At 37.9% G+C, this 22,419-nt stretch overlaps 1 long non-coding RNA gene across 1 annotated transcript; it reads right to left on the bottom strand.

The window, feature by feature from the left end:
- Positions 1–529: 529 nt before the first annotated feature.
- LOC108444773 lies at positions 530–22,156 on the bottom strand. Its single transcript, XR_001859457.1, has 6 exons — positions 22,062–22,156; positions 17,415–17,479; positions 3,434–3,534; positions 2,798–2,880; positions 1,900–1,987; positions 530–1,449 (listed from the first exon to the last, which is right to left on the bottom strand). It is a non-coding gene; the product is annotated as an uncharacterized LOC108444773 (long non-coding RNA).
- Positions 22,157–22,419: the final 263 nt, after the last annotated feature.

The following is a 22,419-nucleotide window of genomic DNA, read 5'->3' as shown; positions in this document are numbered from 1 at the left end:
GTTTTCTCCTTTAGAGCCATTTTTGTCTGTATCAGTTAAAACACTGGAACCAGAATTCAAGGTAGAAAATACCTTCCATGCAATCTGTAAAGCTTCCCAGATAATATAATCAGATTTCACAAACAGTTTTACTTATATGTTTTGTAAATGTTCCTTTCTAAGATGTTTAGCTAAGAGCTGGAATTCAAAGTTAGCAAAGTTCATTTCCATGCAACTACGAGTCCAAAAATAAAGATGAAAAATAAAATTTAAAAAATTCTTCATCTGACAAAAGCTGCTTCTAGCCCAATATTTTAAAAAACTCATTACTAATCTGGTGAAAGAAAAGTCAGTTCTAATCTATCTTTTCCAAAAATGTTAAAATTAAGAACAACATCCCTCATATCAGCACTGACTCTTGTGAGCTGTAATTCTATTCCATTGCCCTACCTTGAAAAATCTGACAATGCAGAAACACCTCCTATGGAATTGTGTTTTATTAATTTTAAATCATCTCACCAGTGAAAGAGAAATAAAATATAAACCAGCATAACAAATTCTAACACTGCATATTTTTTTTTAAGTAGAATAAATCTCCATTTGATTATTCAGGTAAGTATATTTGGCATAAGAACAAAAATACATCTCAACATTCAAACATGTCAACAAGTAAAGTACGATTGAATATTAATTGTAATGAATTACATGAAAATAGTGGCTGTGCAAATTTTGGGCCAAGAAAATTTCAGGATAGAGTATTTCAGCCACCAACTCCTCCCTGCTTTTGTAACTAGTTGCATTAGAGAGTCGTTACTACTCCACTTATGGAATGAAAAGTACATTTGGTTTTCCAGAATTAATCTGCTCTTTGACCCCCTCCTCAGCAACAGTTTTAAGATGAGGAAGGCAGCTGAAAACACAAGTTGCAGTTTCTCCTTCACTTACAGTTTCTTATCCTGTTTCCTGGAGCACAAGTGAGATAAGAGAGCAATGACTTGAAGATATTTCAAATCTTTTGTTACTTTTCCAACACGTTTTTGTTTAAAAGGAGAAAACCATGTGAAAAACTTCATGCCCAGTTTCCTGACCTTTAAAATTAATTACATCAGTCTTTCCAGCCCTAGTGGGCTTAATTTGGGACATGTGGGTTGAAAAACCCCTCTCAGAAACAATAACCTACTTTTTTTTCCATTCCACATGTTTAGCTTAAAAATAAAAGTAGTCTAACTACAGGAAACCATGCTATCATAGTACAGTTCAAACTTAATTAAAAGAAAGAAGGTGAAGATGAAGAAGAAAGAAGAGGAAGAAGCAGCAGCTTCAGCAGTATTAATAGAAGACAATACATGAAAGTAGATGTTACTTAATCTGTCAAACTCCAAGTCTTTTCTTCAGCTTCTCTGGAATCTTGGGCTTTCACAGGATTGTTGAAATTCAAAATAAGGTCACAAAGCAGTAGCTGGCTTTCCACTGAAAGACAAAGGGCAGTGCATCACCATGGTACTTACTGAATGGCAGTGAATGATAATCTACATACAGCATTGTTTTAGTGGTCATCTAGCAACTCATTCAAAAAGTTGAAGGGTTGCCTTGTTTCGCTTACTTCGAGATGGTTAAATTCAGTTTGGTGTTAGCATATTGGTAATATTTGCTCTAGAAGACTGTCAGTGTTCCTACAAAGGAATGACTGATCACCTAACAGGTGTTTCCCATGGTTAACTAACACGATTCCATTGCTCTGTAACTACTCTGTTTCATTAATTTTTCAAAACACAAGAGAAAATCTATTGCTTCATTGCATTAAAACCTAGTTGCCTGACATAGAGAACCAGGCCATTCACAGCTGCACACTCTTAGAACAATGTCTTGAACAGTTTCTTGTTCAAGAGCTTGGAACTTGGATGATGAAGTCAGAATTACCATTTATTTTCTTCAACTCAGTGGACATTGTGTCAACACTTTTAATCGCAGCCTCAAGGTTAAACTGCCCATCAGAATGTTTGATCACCTGTATGAAATAGGAACAAAACGTGACTGGCAGGATATATATGATTCATAAACTCATTGATCCAGATAACCATAATACTCATGAAATCTTTTCTTTCATTTTCTTAAATAATATTTTAACTAAAACTTCCCCCAGTTTATAATTATCCACTTAGACATTCTAAATGACAACCACGGAAAGTGAGTACTAAACACTCAGGGTTGGGTTTTCTTCTGTCACTTTTTTCTTATGTAAACAATGGCAATGAAATTAATCATGCCTACAATTTCCTCTCCTCGTCATTTTTCATGTTTGTTTTCGACCAACCTTTTCCTACAGAATCGAAAATTAATCGAGAATAATCATTCAGCCACAAGATGGAGCTACAGTGACATTAACGTGAAGCACACACCTGGTCACTATTAGCGCTGAGTGTTAATGAACCTGGCAAAACATGCCCAGAAACATTTGTAATTACTTTATAATCAACGTCTTTTTGCCTACTTTAGAAATCATATTCCCTGCCTTTAACATTTAATTAAAAACTAGTCAAAATCTAGAGGAAATTAAGACTAGAAACCATTTGAAATGAAGTATAATTTGAATTTTCAAAGGTATACTATACTCCTTTTTTTGGAATTTCTTTTCCTTATGAAGAATTTCAAAGAGAAGTGCACATAACACAATTTCTGGGCTAGCTATAAGCTCTCTACTTATTGTTCAGAAATTCTGAAAATAAAATCTGGAAAAACTCTGCGTGATTCATAAATAATATTCTTTACGTAGAAAACCTCAGCACATTAAGAAGCATGACCAAAAAATCTAACATACATTTAACACAGATTCTTTGTCTGAGTCTCTTTTCCCTTCAGTCAGTGGCTTTATGTTGAGTTCATCAGTCAGGGACAAGGATCCTAAAAAGACGACCCCCAAATTTTTAAAGATTAGTATGTACAAAATATATAAATGTATATATCTCACATTAAATATATCACAGCATTTAAAAATATAATAACTAAACCTTATTTTCATTAGTGTTTTTTGAAAGTGGTGTCTAAGGGGTCAAACAGTTTTAATTCTTCTTGAGGAAGAATCAAAAGCTTGGATTCTATTTATTTTACTTTCTTTTAGCAACAGGGTTTCAGAATTTTGTCAGGAGTTCAGTGTGGAATTACTAGCAGAGAATAAGTGTATGTGTAATGGTGATGAAGAATTCCTCAAACATATCCCTGTGTTTTTTTAATTGAAATCTTTCTGAGAGACCTAAGAAGGCATTGCAATTGTTTTGTGACATCAATTTGTGGAAGGGAAATCTAAAGCACACACAAAATGTCGTGTTGATTGTGGTGTGCTGCCTCTCCCCCCCACCCCCACCCCTCTGCCCAGGCCACACCATGATCTGAGGTTCTTTAGGAGACCTTCCAACACTCCTTTGGCACTGTCAGTAACAGAGCTGAGATTAAATACCAGATCCCCGGGCTTGTTCTTCCCCCATTCTTCCTGCTTGGCTCTCCTTACACGTCAGGACACCTTCGGGCAAGTTGAAGTGTGTGACAGTCACTGGAAAGCTGTTTCAACATTAAAAAAGGGGGGAAAAAACGGTGAGAGGGGTTATTTCACCTTGGGGTGGTTTCAGAAGGGGTGCAATGACGTGAGGAAGAGGGTGCTCAGCTCTAGAGCAGACAGTCAGTGTGTCCCCCTTCGAGTGCCATCCAAAAAGGCTCTCGGTGAGGGCACAGCTCCCTTGGGCTCCTGTGGCTCACTGCCCTGCACAGGGTGAAGTCCCTGCACAGGAGACAGTCCTCCAACACTTCGCCAACATGAGCTGTAAAATGGTTTATGTTGGAAGGCACCATAGAGGTAAGAGGTCCCAACCCCCTGCCATGGGCAGGAAACACCTTCTGCTGGACCAGGCTGCTTCAAGCCCTGTCCAGCCTGGCCTGGAACACTTGCAGCGCTGGTGGGGACTGCAGGCAGCAGGAACACAGCTCTTTCCCCCAGAGAGAGGACACCGCTGTTAACACAGCCGGGATGAGCTGGTCCCTCGCTGCCAGCAGCACCCCCAGCAGGAGGATGTGCAGATCCCCCACACGGGCAGCCCGAGGCCTTCGCTGCCTCCTGCTTCTCTCAGCAAGGAAAGTCCCGAGGTGTGTCTCTCTTCCAGGATGTGAGAGGTCAGCAGGTTGCAAGAGTCCTGGGGGAGTCACAATTTTAGGAGTGGGTGGTAAAAAGTAACTGCAAATGCTGCAAGAGCTGAAGAAGAAATGGAGGAGAGAGGACGGAGGTGCCAACAGGGGGTGGTGAATGGTGAAAAATTTCCTGTTGTCCTTTGAGGCCCTGCCTGTGGAGAGCTTATTGTGTGTTGCAGCAACTAATTTATAAACAGGTAGTTCCTTTTTGTCATCAGTTTAAATTCATATGGAGTATAGTAACTTATACTATTTGAGCAAAGCTTAATAATGAACCTAAATTCATGGAAGCCAAGAGAGGCACTTTACTAGACAGATTTATCCATTTAGACCGTGCTCAGTGTTAATTTAGCAATGAACACTGCCCTCAGATGCACATACCTGACTTGAGTTGGAATCAACAAAAGCTGCTAACTGATGACCTGGGCTTGGGAACTGCTCATTTCTTCCCCAGTGTGTGCTGTAGTACTTAAAGCCAGGGACACCAAGCAGGGGAATGTTTGTCAGCACTTTAATTTACTGGAACCACTTTTCCTGCTGCTCAGCACTCATCTGTATTTTGAACTTGCTGTTTGGCACCAGTGGAGGACAAATTACCAGCACCTCAGAGGAGAATGGAATTACTTGGACGTGCAGTAGAGAACAGATGGACAAGGTGTGCCTGGGATGTGCTTTCATGGTACTTCTTCTTTAAAATAAAGCATTCTAAATGTACTGGTTTGTGACTGCAGGGGAAGCTGAATTGCAACTCAGAACAGCATTTTCTGGTCTGGCACAATTAAACTGTGATTCAAAGAGAAAACATGATATGCTGCTTACACTGTGGGGCTTTCTGGAGATGAGAAACGCAGAGCAGGAAGCCCTTCACACATGCACTAATTCCTGTACTACAGTCTTTCAGTTTACAACCTCTTGCCAGCACCCCAGCACAAACAATTTGGCTGCGCCCTTTCTGTGGGCCTCTAAGGAAAAAGTCCAGCTGAAGCTGCTGATTTTGCTGGTAGAATACAAAATACAGCTGTGTACAAATGCACATGCAAGGTGGTTTTATCTATCTTCTATATACAAAAGAACCGACAAAAGTTAATACAAATATAGATACAAAAAAGCAAAATGGTATCCTAGCAAGGTCCTGAAAAAATGTGTGTCTGTAGAAGGAGCAGTTATTTGCTTCACTAACCTGTAAAGCAGAATGCTTCAACTGATAAACCCCTGTTTCTGCCAGTTTACTTTCTATATTTGGATGTTTTTCCCACATCCTATAAATAATCTATCACATTGTACTTAAATTCTTCAGTAAACTAACAGTAGAAGGAAAACCAGGATATTGGAATGACCAGAAAAATTAGATTCAAAATAGGTACAATAAACTGAATTGCCAGAACTAATTGCACAAACCAAATAGAGTGTTTCTTAAAGGCAGGGCCTTTCTAAAAATAATCTTCAATTATGTGAGATATTATCCAGCAAGGTGACCAAGAGTGCAGGAGATTGACTGTACATGGCATTTTTTTTAAGGAGGAAAAAAGAGAGTAAGAGAGATTTAATTTCTACACTCAAACTTACTTGGAACTGAAACACTTTCTGGATTTTCTTTATGAGGCAATATTTCAAACTGAAACACTGAAATTACAGGTTTAAATTATTAAGTTATACCTCTATGAGGAGCGTTCTCGTAGGTGTTGCTAGCAATTTCACATCAGCATTTCAGTTTATGAGCTGCAGTTTGCTCTTTGCCTGAGGTAAACTCACAGGTTTATGTGCAAAGACACCCAGAGCTGAAGCTGGCTGTACCTCTCTTTAATCACGGGCTGCTCTGGCTGTGTGGGGGGCTTTAACACACAAAACCCCTCTGGCCCCAGAGGCTTTCGGACAACACATTCGGTTATGGCAGGTGAAGCTGTTCAGACACTTTCATGAATCCCTGATAAAGACAGAATTATGACCAAACCGGTTCTCTAAGGAGGGGAAAAGATCAGGAAGACTAGCAATATATTTCAGGATGCAGAATTAGGGTTATGATGTGAATCAGCAAGCATTGCAGGCAGCTAAAGCAGGCAGATCACTCTACAGAACTGCCTTCCTCACCCCTGAAGTAAAATTACCTTGAGTGTAACTTTGGGCAAAATAGAACAGTTAAATACATAACCATTGGACAGGAGAGTTTGAAAACAAAGGATATACAAAATTATTTTCCTGTGTAGTCAGAGAGAAGCCAGGATCCTTTATTGTATCTTATGGTTACAAAGAAGTTTTAAAGCAATTGTTCTAGTGGGAAGTAGAAAAAAATGTATTGACTTCAAAATCAAACAATATTTTAGTGAGCAGCTTATAAACATTAATAGAGTCTGTCTTTTAAGGAAGCCATATTTATACCACTGCAGCAACAGATGAGACAAGGAAATCATAGAATCACCAAGGCTGAAAGAGACCTTCAGGTTCATCTAATCCTACCATTTACCACCATAATCACCCTTAAACCATATCCCCAAGTGCCTTGTAAGCTTTTATTGAAAATATTACCATTTGCTGTTACTTTGAAGGCTTTAGATTTCATAAAAAATTCCCTAGTGGGTTTAATAGGAGAGTTTAAAGTTTCAATGCATGTTATTAAACTTTTACATGAAAAGCTTTGACAAAAGAGAAACTGATTTTTTACCATCGCCTGAGTATAAAAATGTTTAATCCAGATTGAAAGGAAAGTCAAATAGTAACTAAACCAACACACACAAAATACCATGCAACCATGACGAATGACAGTAATTTCTGAAAAAATACTGTATTTCATAAGCTCTGGAGCACATGTCACATTTTAAGTGATGAAAACAGGTAAATGTCGAAGGCCAAAAAAAAGTTTGACCAAATCATGGTATAAAGACAGTAAAGCAAAAGCCAGACTTTGTCTTTAGAAGTTACAATCCAAGTAGCTAAGGCAAAGAGTGGCAGGTGGAAAAGAGTGCTAAGCAAATGGCCTTCCCTTAATACATGCTTGTGAAATAGGAAAAGTAAACCCTGAGTTAAAATATATATTTGTGGCGTAGTATAATGGGTGAAACCTGTTTGCTTGAGTTTGCAGCCAGAAAACTTCAAGAAATTATGTAGCACATAATGTCACGTTACGTTTCATTATGTAACACATAAAACAATTTCCTGAGAATGTTTTAAAAATACTTGATTAAGAACATCTAGTGTTGCACCTACAGAATGAAAACCACTGCAGCCTTTCACAGCAGAAATGCAATGATTTAAACTATAAATAGCATAAGCTTATGCTTTGTAGATAGTCTGGAAGGTCTCCACTTGGTGATCTGGACAGTTTTTTATGTGTAGTAATATGGATATAAAATATGTGTAATAGATTCTGAACTATAGCTTTTAAGCTTTTAAGTGGTTCTTAAATGTAGTATTTAAGGTAATTATATGGCCTGTAAAAGATTGGAATATTCAATAACTGATGACAAATGCACATCTAATGCTAATACAGATGGAATTGTGTGCTGAAACTGCTTAGTTGGTATAAATATCTTTTATGCAAAAATAAAGGTATATTTCCTGTGGCTCATTCATGTATAACATTTGTGCTGCTCAATTTTTTAGTAAAGTGAGGTAACTAGGTGCAGAGGTTTTTAAAAGATGAACAGTAAATATCAATTATATTCTGGTGGGATAATTTGGGCAATTAATCATAAATGCTATTTTTACTGGACCTTTGGGAGATTCACAAATATTTTTGCTTTCTTCATAGTCCCTATATCATGGAAAGGGAGAGCTACTGGTGAAAGCTTGGCATGCAAATTCAGAGCCACTGAAATTTGGAAGCACAACTGGTCTTGCAGTGGTTTTTAAAGTGAAATTCAGATACATTAATGAGTTGAGTGGAAGATTTTCAAGAAGCATTTAGAAATTTCTCATGCTTTCTGGATTTCACAATAGAATTGATTTCTGATGCTATCAAATATTTTAGCAGCTCATAATAAGCCCATTGAAATGATACAGGGCTTGACAGCAATTGTGAACCTTTACTTGTTCACATGCATCTGTCTAGAGCCATAGAACTGTGTCTGCTTCTAGTTCTCAGGGACACTTATATCTACTTCTCTACATCCTTTCACACCAAATGCTGTTTTAAAAAGATTTTGTTCACCCACCCAGGGAAAGCAAGTTTATAAAGCAAGGAATTTTGAAATTGTCTCCAGTGCCTAAGAAATCAGAGAATCCAGTTTGCGTTTTGGAAAACACTGAGCCCTTTTGACTGAGATGACATTGCTTACAGATATTTCACCACAGCTCTTTCATCTTCCTAGATTTTCATAGCAGTAACAACAGAGTGCCTGAAATACTGCAGAGAGAAATAAGGGAGTGTGTTAATACCAGTAAGTTAAGTTTATAATTTGCTACACTGCGAATTATCCCTTCTTCATTTAAATGAATTTAATACCATAAACTGTAAGAGACATGATGTAGATATTACAGCTTGTATTAGCTGCTTCTATTATAATTATCCGTATTATTTTTCATTTGCCAGCTTGCATACATTACTACATGAAATGCCCTATTAACATTAGAGGTACAGAAATGAGAATTGAACAAAACAATAGCATTCTGCTCAGGGAAATGGTGTTATCATTTTGAAATTACAGGCTTGATTACTTTTGTTACTCTATCAGAAGACTCCTTTTTGATTAACTCGTGAAATGGCCAGGAGGAGGCACAACAAAACATCCTGAACCAATTCCTGTCTTGGCTGTTTGAATGGGCATTCCCTGTAACTACAGCTTTTTACAAATTCTTTATTTATTTCATAAATAAAGACTTCACTTTTGCAACACCGTTCATACTCTATAAATACAACTGTGCCACAAATTCCACCTAACGCACTCTCAGTATTACAGTCTCTGAAAGATAGAAAGGTGGAACTGCAGAGCAGCAAGAGAGAAGCCGCTAGATGCCCTCCTTCCCACAATCAGAGCGTGCTAGGCAAAGCAGGGGGAAAGCTTTTTCAACATGCTTGCCTGAAAAGGCTGGTGATTGAGCCCAAATGTGAAAATGACAAGTATCTAATAGATGTCAAATAATTAATGCCACTGCCTTAAAAGCACATTGTGTTAGCTTCCCACTCAGGGAGCCTGTGATCTCAGGGGGAAGGCTGTAGCTGGGGAAAGGAATACAAACACACAGAGAAGTTGCTCACACTCTGTACTGGCAGAGTGATTATCCCTCCCAGTGCCATCCACGGGAGGGAATTCAGGCATATTCAAACAACTCAAAAGGAAGCCTTTTTCCTTCTGCTGACTGCAGTGACAGCTGAGAGACAGGGACAGCTGGACCTCCTCCTACTGAAGTTCTCCAGTCTTCAGCTCAGGCTTGTACATTTATCTTGTGCAAAACCTGACGTTTGCATGTCCTGGCTGTGTCTGTGTCTGCACAAAACCCACCAGGTGTGTACCTGGGTGAGCTGCCATGCTGGACGTGCACACATGGAAAAGTTGCATTGTGTTCTGAAACCAATAAGCAAACTGAAATACTGGAGTTTGTTCAGATTCTCTCAGCAGAAGGGAGAACATGTGAAATCAGTTATTTCAGCTGGAATTTAACAGCTTTTCAGCTGGGAGCAAGACTGCTCTGAGATAGCTATGACAGGAGTGAATCAGTTATTAGGTGTGATCATTTTGTGGCAGCTACTTAGCATCAAAGACTAAGACCTGTCACTGTCCCTGGAGGGATTTAACAGACATGTAGATGTGACAATTGGGGACATGGTTTAGTGGTGGCCTTGGCAGTGCTGGGGGAATGGTTTCACTTGATGGCCTTAGAAGTTTTTCTTTCCTAAACAATTCTATGATTCTATGTTTTCAAAATTGGGAATCAGGACCTTCTCCCTGTTGCCTCACCAAACTTGGTTTATAGGTAAGAAATTCAATAATAATTAATGCCAAAATTATGTTTCTTTTCAAGGTCTGTCCTGTTCAGATAAATTTTACATATATATCATTGCTTTCATTTTTTATCTAATAAAAATAATCTAAAATGTGCTATGAAACTGTATGAGAAAAAGTAACCCAAAACTCCTCAAAAAGACAAAAATAAGAATTTGAAGACTGTTCCAGGAAGAGGTCTGACAGTTGATAACTTCTCTTGTAAACTCTAAATGGGTGAAATCTCTTATGACATTACTAGATTTCTTTGGAACCACAGAGAAATTGTTTTATGACAAATTAGGCACATTTAAATGCAGCAAAACGTCTATAGTTATACATAATCCCCATTTCTGTGCATTTTGATATTTTAACAGTGACATTTAACCAGAGATATATTTCACAACCCTTTTATATTTTGTTCATTTTTCAACAAATTTGGAAGCCAGATAAATCGTGGAGAGGGTCTGTGTAATTTGGTTATCAGGCTGATGCTGCAGACATGCTGGAACAACACCACAGCACAAAGAAATGGGAGGTGCTTCCCCTTCCCACAAATAACACAGGAGCTGGATTTAGTGGTAAATAAAGGAAGTCAATCCTAACATTTTCAAACTCCCTGAGCAAGAAATAGCACTATATATAAATTTCACAAAGTGGAATGTGGCTGTCAAGAGCTGGTATCAGCTGACAGTGTCCTTGCCTTACAAATCCAGGCACCCTTTCAGTGCCCTGGCCTCCTTGTTTCCCTGCACATGATGGACCTGTGATGACTCCAGTAGGGTGAGAAACAGATTCCAGACATCACCAGGTACAAGGTAAGGCACGTTTGCCGTGCCAGCTGCCTGTCTGCTTTCTGTGCCTATGTCAGTTGTGTGCTGACACCAATAAACTCACAAAATGCGTTTTCTGCTGGAGGCACTACACAGCTGACATCAGTAAAAGGTTCCATAAAAGCTTTTTCTTCAGGTTCAAATCCAGACCTAATTAATACTTACACAATGTACCTTCTACCCTCATCATAGATAGTCTAAAATCCAGACTGTGTGGATCCTGTGCAGAATTGCATATTTTATAAGTGCTTGCAATCTAAATATCCTATTCCAGCCCAGCAGCTGCTTTAGTTGCCCCTCAGCAGCAGACAAGGTAATTTCCTGGACTTTTATAAGCTTACATTGTGAGACTTTCTCCCTTGACATCCCAGGTATACTTTCTGGAGTGTGGCAAAGTATTTAAGTAAAAGGGTGCTCTATTTGCTGTCTGTTGCAGCCAGGCAAGACTTGCTTCCCAAAATTAGTTTATTCAGTTGCAACCTTGAGCAGCAACAGGAAGGAGCTCCCTGACAGGGTCAGTCAGCTTTGCTGGCCGCACATTCCAAAAGAATGGATGTGCCTGTGGAGCTGTGCACCCTGGACATGTGCAGATCCAGGCACTCTGATGTGGCTGCAAGGACTGAAATTACCTGGCCAAAGTTCCCCCTTTTCTGCTTGGCTCCCACTGAAGGTGCAGAAACAACAGAGACAACATGTTTACAAAGCACTGGATTAGGCTCTGTACAAACCAAGAAAATAAAGATGGCCCACTGAAAGTGGAGCTTTGCAAGCTGATTTAACAGGTTATTTTTGTTCCTACCTTCCTCGAGAATTTGAGGAATTTGATATAGAACAGTTAGTTAGTTTAACTTTGGAGAATTCATGCACATTCACAGATAACATTACTTGACAGGTATTACACCAAGTTCCTAATCCATTCACATTATTCCTCTGCACAGTCCTCAGAAGGAACGAAATAAAGCGGGATTATTTCTTCAGGCTTAATACTGCTTAATATCTCTTTTGACACGTCTGGGACATGTAAATCACTATAAATTTCCTTCCAAAGTTAAATGAGATATACTGAAATTAAGTAAAATAGAAATGGTAAAAAAGTTCTGACATTAATTGCCAATTTATGCAAAATAGTGCAGGTTTTTTGTTGCTGACAATTGTAAGAGATAACTTAAACAAGGAACCTATGAAATTGAAAACTTCTTTACCTGTGTAAATATTCACCTTTTCTGAGTGCACTTGTCTCAATATCTTATTCACAAAACCCCTCCTGTAATTTTCATTTGAATTAATATTCCTCAAAGATATTTACTTTGAATTTATACTCTTACAATGGAGATAATAAGAAAAATGAGCAGCTACAAAATAAAGTGTTCACTGCTGGTCAGGCTCCTTGTTCATGGTTGCAATTAATCTGCAGGTTTTTGTTACAGTAACTGCAGAGGTTACTCTCAGAAAGAGACCCAGAGGGATCCTAAGGAGCCATCTCTGAACTAAATCCATGAGAGCACAAGAATGTTTTTCAACCAGAAGTACAAAATTTTTCTTAGTGAAGATTTGAATACAACCAAAAGCTTGGCCTTGAACGGTTAAAGTACAGTGTCATTTCAGCAACCAAAGAGTAAAAATCTTTGTGTGACTCTAAAACCAAGGAAGAAAGAAAGTAGGGACACCAAGATCACAGAATAAAAGGGCTCTGCTTAGATAATTACTTTGGTCTGGTACATATCCCTTAGTAATATACATAGGTCACTTTTATACCTTATCATCTGATCATGACTTGTGGTCTTTGGTACTTCGGTTGATACCAACAACTGATCACTGGACTTTAGGATCATTTTGGTGTTGCTGCTCTGTGCTCATCCTGACCCCACCTTAGCACTTAAAGGAAAAAATGGGGCTCCACTGAAAGTCATGAGAACATTTATTTTCTGGAGAGATGATGACATTTTACTGCCCAAGCTTTTTATGACACCTAGGTTATATTGCTTCAGTGCCTGCTTTTTTATAGCTTTCTCCTCTAGCAAGAACTTTCAGTGTAAATGTGTAAGAAATGTTTATAAAGAATCACAAAGAGAGGAATCTGGAAGTGTAAAATCCTACTCTGACTTACTTTAATCATCATATCTCATCAGAGGAATGTGCATTGTGTACATATGACAAATCCTAGCCCCTCTTGCAAATCAACCTTCGGGGAAGCAAAAATTCATCAGCTCTCTGATACTCAGTGTTTTATAACCTACTCATTGGGTTTACTCTCAAGAAGGTCATCTTTTAATTCTTACAGGTTTGATTCTGATACTCTACCATGGAAAAATAAAAGTGCCATGAAAAGATTCACAAATACAAGTATGCAGTCATTCCAAAATCAGAAGGTTAAAACACTTCACCAAAATGATTCATGTAAAGTTGTTTTATCACCTTTTTCTTAACAATTTCTCTGACACAAAGGCCTATCAGCTGCTGAATGTTACTGGGCAGCCTGACCTCGGTCACTTTTTGAAAAAGCTGTCAGAAACAACTTTCATGTCATTGTTCATTAACACTTTGATCACATTAGCAAGAATTTGCTGGCAACTGCTGGTGCAATAAAGTATATTTTAAATGCTTTGGATGTAGAGTCTACTGTCCCTAACCAGGCTGGCATTGCCCACTCCTGAACAGTGTTGCATGATTTACCACTTAGCCCAGGCACTTTCACTTGATTAAATCCCTCTTTCCTTGCTGCTGGGAAGCAGAATTGGCAGCAAAGAAGCATCTTTAATATTCTGCGTAGTGCAGCTCTAGAGGTCTTTGAATACATAAGATCAAATTTTGGTTTAAAAGCTCCCTAAATTTGATTTTACTTGACTGCAAATGGGCAACCTAAAAATGAGCAAGTAAAATATTACAGTTGATGCAGAAAAAATTTAAATTCCCACCTACCAATATACTTCAGTCTAAGGTGAAGCTCGATTGTGAGTCACTGGAGCATTCCCACCTCGTCTCTATAGAGCTGCCAGATTAATGAGTCTGTCATGGGTAACCCAGGGGCTACAGGATACAGCAGCTGGGAAGTGACATAAAGTCACTTTAAATAAAGCTCTGTACACCTGTCAGCTAGTTAAAATTTTAGGACAGTGAAAACAGTCCATGATGTGAAGGGCAACCTGGTTAATAAGCCTTGGAACATCCCATTAAACTGTTTTCAGAAGGAAACAATCATAGTATTGATATAATATATAATAATATATTATTATTAACAATTAGCAATTCCAGTGCTCCTCTTCATTTGTCTAAGCTTTGCTGGTGTCACCAGTAAATGGAAGCACTTTGGAACAGATTGTTTAGGTGTTCACTGAACTGCATGTGACACTATTCACTCCAACATTGTTGTGTGGATGCCTGTACAAGCAGTGAGATTTTGGTCTTTTCCAAGACTAAGAGGGGAAGAAGAAAATCTTTGGTCATTAAAATGACAGATTTCTGAATCAGGCAATTAGAACAATGAAAAGCAAGGCACATTTCATAAAAACCCATATGCAAACAAAATGCTTTGTCTCAAAACTTTGTGACAACTGAAACTTTGCCAATGTGTGGACATTTTTTCCAAACTGGAGCATAAACTGCAAGAGAGCAACACCATCGACCTTCAACTTTGAGGTGGAGCAAGGTTGTTGGCAGGAACATACCAGTAAAATGCTGTTGAGGAGCTGAAGTCTTATCTCGCATTTCCCTCACCTGGTATTATCTCCAGAGTTGTGTCTAGCACAGTCAGATCTAGGCCACTGGATTTCCTTCCAGATAAACATCCTCCTGAGGACTTAGAATGAATCACAGAATGGTTTGGGTTGGAAGAGACCCTTAAAGATCATCTCGTAGCACTCCCCTACCAAGGGCAGGGACACCTTCCACTGTCCCAGGTTGCTCCAAGCCCCGTCCAACCTGGCCTTGGACACTTGCAGGGATGGGGCAACCACAGCTTCTCTGGGCACCCTGTGCCAGGGCCTCACCACCCTCCCAGGGAAGAATTTCTTCCTAAAACTTCAGAAGTTTCTGTAAAATGTGGTTATTTTATTTTTATGCCACAATTTCTTCCTTTCCTTACGATGCTTCCTGGCTGGTTTTCTGATAGCTTTTGTAATGATACTTGTAAGGAAGCACTTGATAAGTACTTACTTCTCTGTTTGTCTCATTTAATGAATTTGAGAATTTGGGGTTTACTCTGAAGAATAAATGAGTATATTCAACCAATTAGAGTGGAACTCCAGTAGTTACACACAGCAGAATTCAGAAGGACTTGCCCAGACATCAGCTGGAAAATGAATCATGGCCTTCTTCAAGCATTTAAAATATTTGCATTTTTCTGACCATTTTGCTTTTGAAACGAGGAAGATGCAATAAGTAAACAACTGTCCTCTTACCTCTGTCAGTCTGAGCAGATTGTTTAGGACTCAGTGATGAGGGCAGCAGGCAGTTGTGTGATCCTTTGCAATGACAATGCAGGAGCGATGTCAGACAGTTTCTTTGCCACTGCTTCTAACACACCTCGTACCTGGCTGCAGAGCCCTCCCTTCCCCACTCTCACTTTGCCATGATGATGATTTACTACCAGGACTTTTCTAGCTGGATCCCATAACTTTTTTTTGCTGCCTACTGTGCCAACACTTTGACAAGCTGGGATAGGAAAAAAGGCCATGTCTTGGATGGATACAATTTCTTATTCGAAGGTCATTATGGTTTGTTTCCTTCTGCTGTAACCCTGCAGTGTGGTCACAGGTGAAGTGACAACAGAGCAGAACTGGGGGACTGCAGGAGGAAGTGGCTTTTAAATCTTTTCAAATAGTCACAATTTGATAGGGCTTAACCTGTAAGACAGTCTGGGTGAGGAAGCAGGAGACTGTGTCTGCTTTATAAAAGAGAAAATAAAATATTTATGAGACCTTTTTATTTCTCTCTTCTCATTATTAGCATTATGGGAGGCTTAGTCTGGATTTCTGACATCCTCACAATTTAGGATGTTCAGATAAGGACTTTCTATTCACTGTAACAGGAACCTTCTGTACTCTGTACTCATGAAGTTCTTCCATGGCTTCAAGGTTACAGCAACCTTTGCAGGCCACTTTCTGAGGTGTGCTCTGATCCAGGGTACACTGCACAAGTACCATCACAAACCACTTTAAGGGGATGCTGGTAATGTGATTGAGGCACAGTAAGTGGGTGGCTGTTACACTGATTTTTCTTCAACTATTTCAATTTCAAGGAACACATGAAAGAGAATGCTAATTTTGTTGTTGCTGTTGTTTACTTTTATAGCTCTCTGTACTACATAAACTCAAAGGAATGAAAATGTGCTGTATACTTTTCTCATGCTCAACTCTATCCAAATCCCAGACGAGGTTTAAAAGAAGACTTCAAAAATTGCAAGAGGGGATCTGTTGTTTCTCAACTATTTCCTCATCTCAAATGCTCAGAGACATAACCTGATGTGAATTTGTGACGCATTTCAATTTGGGAACTCTTACTCATCAGGATTCATCATTGCAGCTCATTTTCTGCCTGTGCCTCCTCAGGAAGACTGTAATTTGTTTTCATTGCCAATGGATTGCCTGGGATAAATACCTGACTCTTATTTTGTAGGCAGGGAAGTTCAATAACAACCTTTATAGAATCTCTCCATAAAAGGTGACAATAAATAACAGTTTAACCTCTAATCTATATTAACAGACTACCTTTATTTATTGTTTGACTTGTGCAAAGACAGGTAATCCAAAAGGAGCAGCCACAATAGAAGGTAATGACCTTCTTTTACAAGAATGAGCAAAACCCATTTCACTTCAGCATCATGCACGGGCTATTTTGCAAAGAAACACTGTGTGTTAGTTGTTGAAACTTTTTCATGCATTCCCCGAAACAAACTACACTATTCTGAATATTTTCTTCTCTGTGCAGTAAATAACGTCTTTCATGTTGACAATGCTAATATTATATTTTAAAATATATTTGCATTTGTGTTTTTTGTCATTTTTTATTGCATTTTATAAATCCCAGAGCAGAGACCCACTAAGCTCACTTTGAGAAAGCCCCGTTTCTTGGGATAGCATCAGGCAGTGACACAGGTGATCAGGTGGGATTTCAGTGTGGTTTACTGGCTGGATCTGTGGGGACCTTATTTCAACCAGAACTGTGGATAGGAGTTGGGAGTATAATTCAGGAAGGTTAATTTTAAGTGGCTTTTAAGATTGAATGATTTCATAGGAATGATTTTCAAGGGCAAATATTCATAATGCAAAGTAATATTAATCTATTTTAGTTTAATTAGTGTGTTAAACTATGAGATAATCATGGGAAAGATGGGAAGGGGGAGCAAGAAAATTTTATCAGTACTTGTAATTCTGGGATATAGCAAAGCCACTGTGGCATTTAGGGGACATAATAAGAAATTACTAGTAAACGCTATATTTAAGAGATGCAATTTTTTGTTCCATCCCGTAAATATTTTCTAATGTATGAAAAAATATATATAATTTTTACTTACTTTTACATTTCAGTAATGCACAAGACAGGTAGCTGGAAAATGCTCTTCGACTTTAAATCACGTACCTAGAAATAAGAAGCTAATTTTTATTTACGGGAAAATATCTGCTCGCTATTTAATTTGTTCTTAAAATACATCCTCTTGGTTTAAGAACACCTTAAAAGATCATTCAATTCATTTTTTAGTCTCTTTTTTCACTAAGTGAAAGAATCAATTTCTAGCTGATTTTTAAAGATTTTTTCTTCCTCTTCCTACTTTATGAAGCCCATTTGTAACATCAAATGGCAAAAATCTCTCACATGAAGAAACTGAGGTGGCAGTTGAAGGATTATTAGAGTTGTAATTATGTGAGAGGGGTTTCCTGAAGGTACTGAGTGTAACTGAATGTAAATTCTAGGAGAGTTTACCTCATCTTAGTGTAGGAAATATAAAAAGAAAGCCACAGAAGTTCTGAGAATGGAAGATTCTAATTTTCTTTTCAGTTACAGAAGGAGTTTGATACCAGTTCTGTGAATGTACAGAGCGTGCTTTTTTACTTACTCTGATTAGTAAGAAATTGCAACAGACCTGCTCAGCACTGTGGGAAAGGTCAGTGGCAATTTTTGAAAATAAGGCCTTGGAAACACATTGGGCTTCCAAAATAGAGTAATCCAAAATGGCCAGTCTTATTTTCCTCCATTTTTGGCTTTGCAATTTAGCTTTCTGATTCTCCCATTCTCATTATGTGCAGTATTGTGTGGATCCATTCTAATAAATTCTATTACTTGGAACAATGAGGTTGAGCATGATTCAAATCCCGAATTAAATGCAAATCTAGCAGCAGAAAAATGGATTTAGTGGTATGATAGGATTTGCAATATAAATATATTGCATTAAATATAAAGTTAAATTAAATAAAAGAAATAGATATTGTAAGGACTGGCATTCAAGCTAGTGTTGTATCTGTGACTAACTAAACGTGTGCTGTGAGAACACTGTGGAGTTCACTCACTGGTGCCTCTGGAAGCAACATACAACTGCCTTTGTAAATATTTTTACTCAGTTTTGGACAAATGGCCAACTGGAAGAACCTCTGCAGAAGACAGATGTCCTTTTTTCAGGGTGAGCAATGTTGGTTTTGATACCACTAGTATTTAACTTTGTGACTGAAATCGTGAAGTCTCTCCTGAACGGATTTACTGCAGGACCATGGCATTATTTCTTTGAACTTCCAAACAGAAGAAGAAGAGATTTCAAATCATAACAGCAGCCAGATAAGTACAATCTTAACTGCAATATCAATATGGAGCAACTTTAAAGCTTTATGGCTGTATAGTCCTTTGTGCTAACATGTGGATCACAGTAACACACAAAGGAGTGGGGCTACAAACCCAGGACAAATTTCCTACATTTCTGCTCAGTAATGATTCTTAGTTGCAGGGGGGAAAAACGATGTTGCTATTTTCCTTTTCTTTTAATGGGGAAAGGTGTTTGTTTTCCCTCTTTTTTTATTTAAAAAAATTTTGTTGTTGTTTATTTGGTTTTTTGTTTGTTTTTTGTGGGAAATACTACTTTGTACATATACAAGGGAATTCAAATAATTGATTGATGCTTGGAAACATGGAAGACCATTGTGGTGTCTTTTCATTGCAAGTACATAAATCCCAGAAATATGGAAAATATACCCCTGAGGAAACAAGTGTCCCATTTTCTTTATGCCAAATAACTTTCTTGACAACTTGACAACATTTGCCAAACAAGACTTTGGCAACAGAATGCTTTAAAAGGCATTTTATAAGGCTGCACAATTCAAACTAGTTTCTTTTCTTAAGTGAAGCATTTGTAGCAACTAGGAAGGAAGGGAACAGGAGGGAAAATGTTTCTTCTGTAAGAATTCTTTTGTTTCATTGATGACGAAGGGAAGTGAGTGCAGGCAGATTTTAGTTGCTGTGGTTACACACAAACAGCACCTGCCTCCATTTGCCACAGCCATAGGATAACTGGAGACAAAAATATGATTGTTCAACATTTTCAGAATCCATAACAGGTCATGACTAAATACTGCTCTCCTCTAATTTAAACTCAAGGAGAGCCACATACTTGGATTTAAGTGCAATTTCAAACCTTTGAATTTATCTCATCTTTCTTCTAAGTAATTCTGGCAAATGTATTTTCTTTAATGATTCTTCTCAAGCAGAAATAGATACTGGAATCAAAACTGACTCATGGAGTCCTAGGGAAGGCAAGATTCTGCTTACAACATTTTAAAATAATTTGAAAATTTCCTGATTATCAGTGACATTTCCAAAAGTGCTGAAGAGTTCTGCTGTGGGATATGACAGTAATTATCTTACTTTTAGCTCATCTGTCTTTCAAAGATATTTATCTGAAACTTTGGATAAATTTGCAGCCCCTAAGACAGACAAACAAAATACTGATAACTGTCAAGGATTAGGTCATGCAAAACTAGACATAATTTTCTTTGAAGGTCATTAAAATTTTTATGTTGAAGATAAATAATATGAACCATTTCTTTATTTGAAATGAATTATAATATTTAACATATTCAGCATGCACCACTATAAAAGGTCATCTGCTCTCTGGGTAGATGAGGTTCTCTTGTGACACAAAAAATGTTAATAATGCTGATCCTAAAAATAAATAGTTTCAAAAATGACACAACTGAAATTTGAAAAGAAATGTGTTCAGGTTTCCACTTATATGCAGCAGTATTTCCTAATCACATAACAGTGTCACTTCTGCACACAACAAGCCATCAAGTATTTTTATTTTGACCTGAGCCTTCACACAAAGTATTAATTTACTTTGCAGCATAATAGAACCAGTTCTGCTGTCACCACAGAGAGCTGCTGTGCACTGCATTAGAAAGAGATATGACAGAAATTTCAGCAGCAGCAGAATTTAAATGTCTTGCCTGTAATTTTGTTCAGTAGCATCTTTGTACATCTGACATGTGAAATATGTCGTTAGCTTTTGAGACAACAAATGACATTTGGTTTTGCTAAGAAGGCTTAGCAAGGGAAAGGCACATTCAAAATGTCACTTGTGTTACCACAGAGGTGTCCTCTGAAAAGAAACTTAAATATCTATAGAATATTTTAATACTTAGAAATTTTTCCAAAAATATCATTAACCAATTCGAGTTTTTTCCTTCTGGAAATGCAGGCAAGTGCTCTGACCTAGTTTTATGCATTTATTTCTCCACTTTTTTTTTATCCCAGCCCTCCCAGTTAAGTGGACTTGGCACTGTTCTCCTTAGCTTTTGGAAAATAAATGAATAATGAAGTGATGTTTGAGAAGACAATGGAGAGCAGAGCAAAACCTGAACACATTTCTCTCCCATTTCGTAGAGTACTAACTCTAGTGCATTTTGAAATTCCAAAAGTTAAACACCCTGTAGCATAGGAGAACTTATTTAAATATCAAAGACCAGTTTTGCTGAATTAAAAACATAAATAGAGTTGTTTGGAAAGACTAAAAAGTATAAATTTTTCATTCGTCAATGAGATAATAGGATTTCCTTGAAAACAGATGGACTTCAAATGTCCTTATCATTAGCATGCTGGTATTTTCCAGTATTTGTATTTGCTGGCAACCTTTTTGTCCTTTCAGGAGCGAACACTTGTATTTATTTACACAAAATAAAGGCAGCTTCACTTTCTAAGCTCAATATTTTGGGGATGCAGTAATATACCAGTCTGCTAGCCAGTCTTAGCAGGAAATAGTCCTGGTGCTGATCACAATGAGATGATTCGTGGTATCAGCTCATTTTGAGAAGTTTACTAAACATGTTATCTCTAGCACGGGGCTGAGGTAATGTTTATAAGTTCAGTCTGTCCTGTTTTGCCATTGCGGGTGATACTCTTGTTACCAAAACAGCCCAAAAGTCTTTTCATACATCATAACCTTCTGAAGGTCACATACAGATGGTGTTTCATCATGATTTAATATTTGAAACACATTTAAAGAGAAATCCCCCATGCTGTCAAAACACTTCCCTGAATATAAAACTTTAATTCTTACTTATAATAAAGCTTGAACAACTTGATACTGCAGAAAGCTTTTAACTCATCATCTGATCTGTGTGTAAGTAAAATCCATTTTGTCTAAATAATGAACATGTCAAGTCATATGGTGGGTTATCTATATGACTGCAAATGTTTACTTAACATTATGGTTAGATGAGCATCTATATTTGTTAACATAAGGACCAATACATGTCCTTCAGGACACTTGAGCTAAGGCTGATTCATAATCACAGAGGAAAAACTGTATGTATGAATTAGAAGGAAAGAGAAAAAACTCTGCAGTCTGGATTGCCTGTTTTGTCAAGGTTCTTAAAAGGCATCAGGTTTGTTAATACTCTTCTTACACTCAACATATTTTCCATTTCAAACAGTGTCTTTAGAGTGCTTAAATTGTGACTGTGATCATGTCACCACACACTTTTCTCCCTTTAATTTCTAGTCTTGTAGACTATCAGTTTAAATGAACTCAGTGTAATCCTGACTCTCCAGGCTGCAGTGATTCCATCACCTCTGTGCTGACAAGTGCTCTCTGTGCTATCTGCTCATGGGTCACAGTCTAGAACCTCACTAGAAATGCTGCTGATGCAATGGAAAATCAACCCAGCTCCTCAATCCTTACCTGAGCTGTGGCAGGGGGGCTATCGTTTGTAGCAATATTCCTTTAATCCTTCTTCACCTCAGGTAAGAAGTTATAACTGAATGTGCACATCAGGAAGATCTAATGGATAGGGAAATACAATTTTTAGTAATTTTCAGAGTAAACCAACACTTCCAAATTTCTCAGCATTATACATGTATAGGATATCTATTATATGGAAACTCACTACTGCTCTCATGCCTCAGTGCAGCAGGGATGAGTAAGAAGTCATAGGGCAAGTTCTGCCTTCAAGATCTCAGCAAATTCTTTAATCACTTCCATAGACAGAAACTTCTTTTCAAGACAGACTTTCTTGGTTATTGTGCAAATGTCTTTTGGT

This window comes from Corvus brachyrhynchos, unplaced genomic scaffold, assembly GCF_000691975.1.
Source record: "Corvus brachyrhynchos isolate BGI_N302 unplaced genomic scaffold, ASM69197v1 scaffold262, whole genome shotgun sequence".
Classification (NCBI taxonomy): Eukaryota; Metazoa; Chordata; class Aves; order Passeriformes; family Corvidae; genus Corvus; species Corvus brachyrhynchos.
This window is presented reverse-complemented; position numbering and strand designations above follow the sequence as displayed.